Genomic DNA, 4141 nt, shown 5'->3' on the forward strand with positions numbered 1-4141 from the left:
TAATTTTAAATAAACCATTCTGACGAAAATTTATTGTTTTAATTGTCTGAGAGATTTACCCAAAATGCCCTACAAACTTCAGAAGTGAGATGTAAAAAAAAAGAAAGGTGGCAATTTTAGTAGTGTACGCGGTTCGCGGCGGTTATGTGACAAGTTTTGTTTGTATTGGCGATTGGCATTTTTTTTTCATTCGGTGAAGTAGTGACGTCAGTTGTGTTGGGAAAATAAACAAAACAAGCATTGTGCGTATTGGTTGCGTTTGTTTTTCCTAAGTCGTCACCTCAAGTGGAGTTGAAGAAAAATGTCGGCGCAAGATTTTACGGTAAATGAGTTGAAGGAGTTTTTGAAGCTCCGTAATTTACCAGTAACCGGCAGTAAGGCTGAACTTATAGACAGGCTGGACAAAGTGTCCGAAAGCATTTGGGAAGATTTGGTCAGCGAAAGACATCAAAGACAGGTCGATGTTGCTGCGTCTAGATTGGCTCAACATGAACTAGAAATGTTGAAACGTGAGCAAAAATTGGCGAGAAGGGAAATTGAACTTCTACGACGAGAACAAGAGTTGTTAAATTCTCGTACGACGCCAGAGAGGTCTGATAGCAGAAACAGTTAGCAGTACAATCAGTATTCGAGCAATGGGCGATTTATTGAGTGATTTTGATGGCTCCAATGATTTTGGAAAATGGGAGCAGCTGGTACAACTTCTGCGGGCATCTTATCAATTGGATGATAACGCTGTAAGAGTTTTTATTAGCTCTAAACTAAAAGGTCGGGCTTTGTCTTGGTTCCATTCAAAGCCAGCTCACCTAACAATGGACATCACCACTTTGTTAGATAACATGCAACACATGTTTATGCACCGTCCCAGTAAATTGTTAATGAGGAAAGATTTTGAAAATAGACATTGGAGAACAGATGAACAATTTACGGATTATTACCATGACAAGGTAATTTTGGGAAATCAGGTGCCGATTGAAGAGGAAGAATTGATAGACTATATAATTGATGGGATTTCGGATCGACAATTACGAGATCAGGCTCGTATTCAACGTTTTCGTACAGGAGCAGATTTGTTAGAAGCTTTTCAAAAAATCACATTGGATTACAAGAAACCAAATGAACGGGAACGTAAAGTGAATAGTGCGGTTGGCAATAAAACTGTCCAATATTCAAATCCGGGCGTTAAACAAGTAAGGTGTTTTAATTGCCGAGAAACGGGACATATTTCGACAAAATGTGTAAAGCCTAAGAGATCTTTTGGTGCGTGTTTCGAGTGCGGGTCAACATCACATAAGTTGAACGAGTGTCCTCGCCGTATTTCTCATCAACCAGTTAGAGGCTCACAGGAGGAGCCAAGTGCCTCAACGTCAGCCAATTTGCTTCAGACGGCTCATACCAGGCCGTATATGGTTTCCGTAAGTTATGAGGTATTTTGTAAGACTGGACAACACTGTAAGTACTCGTTAAGTGCTATATTAGATTCCGGATCACCGATTAGTTTAATTAAGGAAAGTTTTGTACCGTTAGAGGCGAGATCTCCGATTTGTTCGGATGATAAAGGGTTTTGTGGTATAAATGGGTCACCACTAGAAATTATAAATATTTTTTACACTAAAGTAAAAGTTGAAAATGTTGATGTTGAATTAAAATTTTATGTGGTACCCGATCATACAATGGCTTTTATGGCTTTACTTGGGCGTGATTTTTCTACATTACCCTTCATCACAGTCACACTGGGAGATCGTATAATAATAACTAAAGAAAACACTGAAAGCTATTCAACCAATGATTTAAATTCGGCAATTCATCAGATTATGAATATTGAAGTTGATCCGGATTCACTGAAAGTGTCGGAGGAATTACAAATTAATTCCAGCATTGATAGAAAGTTTGTTGAAGAGCTTAGGTGTATGTAATTTGACTATTTAAAGATTAAAGATGGTGGGCCGAGTAAAGTTGATTTTGAAATGAAAATTGTATTGAAACACGATCAGCCCATAAGTTTTAGACCTAGACGTTTATCGTATTCTGATAAAGAAAAATTACAGTTAATTTTGAATGACCTTTTAAATCGCGGTATCATAAGACCGAGTGAATCACCGTATGCCAGCCCTATAGTTTTAGTAGGGAAAAAGAATGGCGAAACTAGATTATGTATTGATTATCGCGAATTGAATAAAATCACAATTAAAGATGATTTTCCAAGCCCGTTGATTGACGATAATATTGATTTATTAAGGAATAAAAGATATTTCACCTCTCTTGATTTGAAAGACGGTTATTATAATGTGAGAATAGCCGAAGAATCTGTCAAATTTACATCCTTTGTGACTCCCATGGGTCAATATGAATTTCTTTTCTGCCCTTTTGGTTTAACAAATGCGCCTAAAGTGTTTGGGAGATTTATTAAAAAAGTTTTTTTTGAACTTTTACAGAGTGGTGAAATGATGCAATTTTTTGATGATTTTTTGATAGCAACAACGACCTTGGAAAATCACTTTGAAATATTGGAAAAGGTATTTCGATTGGCAGACCAAGCAAAGTTAACATTTAGATTAGATAAATGTTTCTTTATTCAGACTGAAATTGATTACTTGGGGTACCGTGTTAGTTACGCAGGTATTCGACCTACTGACGAAAATTAGGCAGTTTAATACTGCCGCAATTATCCGGTTCCCCGAAACGCCAAGGAAGTATTACGGTTTGTCTCTTTAGCAAGTTATTTTCGCCGTTTTATTCCATCATTTTCTACGGTGGCGAAACCCTTATATGACCTTGTTAAGAAAAATGCTAAATTTGAGTTTGGTAGTAAACAGCATGAGGTTTTTAAAATTTTGAAAAAACATCTCGCGAGTAAACCTCTTTTGTCAATTTATTCTCCCACTGCTGAAACAGAATTGCATTGTGATGCTAGTGCCTCTGGATTTGGGGCAATTTTATTGCAAAGACAAGAGGATGGTCTTTTTAAGCCAATTTTCTATTTTAGCCAACGCACCACTCCAGCAGAGGCAAAGTATCACAGTTTTGAACTTGAATGTCTTGCCGTTGTAAATGCAATAAAACGATTCCATATCTATTTAGGGGGAATAAAATTTAAAATTATTACCGATTGCGATAGTTTTCGATTAACTCTTAGTAAACAACAAGTCAATCCGCGAATATCACGTTGGGCTATGTTTTTGCAAGATTACGATTATGAAATATGTCATCGTCCGGGAAAACGCATGAGTCATGTTGATGCGTTGAGTCGATGTCATAGCGTTTTAGTTATTGAAGCTAACACTTTTGAGCAAACTCTTCAATTTGTCAGAATCGTGATTTAGAGATAGGGAAAATCCGTAATGAATTAGAGAACGCGGAGTCTAAATTCTTTGAGTTAAGAGATGGTCTTGTATATAGAAAAAATAAAGAATTGCTTTTCTATGTTCCTCAGTCCATGGAAAACAATGTAATTAGAACCTGTCATGACGATCTAGGGCATGTTGGATATAAAAAGGTGGTAGATAGTATTTTAAAAGTATATTGGTTTCCGAAACTGCGCGAGAAAATAAAAGAGTATATTGCCAATTGTTTACGTTGTATTGAATTTTCTCCTGTTAGCGAAAAGCCCGAAGGACTTTTGCATAGTATCGATAAGGAAAAGTTACCTTTTCAGACTTTGCATATCGATCATCTTGGTCCGTTAGAAAAAACATCAAAGGGTTATAAGCATTTATTTGTTATAGTTGACGCGTTTACAACATTCTTAAAACTATATCCATGCAAATCGACTAAATCAGAAGAATGTGTGAAGCATTTGACGGATTATTTTAGGGTTTATAGTAAACCTCGCCGTATTATATCTGACCGTGGTACAGCTTTTACCTCTGTTCTGTTTACAGACTTTTTAAACTCAGAAAAAGTTGATCATGTTTTGATAGCTGTAGGTACGCCGCGCGCGAACGGCCAGGTTGAGAGGTTCAATAAAACCATAACCCCAATGATCGCGAAATTATGTGAATTGCCAGAAAATTGGGACCGTGTCTTGGACAAGGTTGAGTTTGCCTGTAACAACACGGTATCTCGAGCGACAAATAATACACCAAGTCGATTGTTATTTGGAATCGATCAATTAGGTAAAACAAATGATTGTATTAAATTA

The sequence above is a fragment of the Anthonomus grandis genome, chromosome 24, assembly GCF_022605725.1.
Source record: "Anthonomus grandis grandis chromosome 24, icAntGran1.3, whole genome shotgun sequence".
Taxonomy (NCBI): domain Eukaryota; kingdom Metazoa; phylum Arthropoda; class Insecta; order Coleoptera; family Curculionidae; genus Anthonomus; species Anthonomus grandis.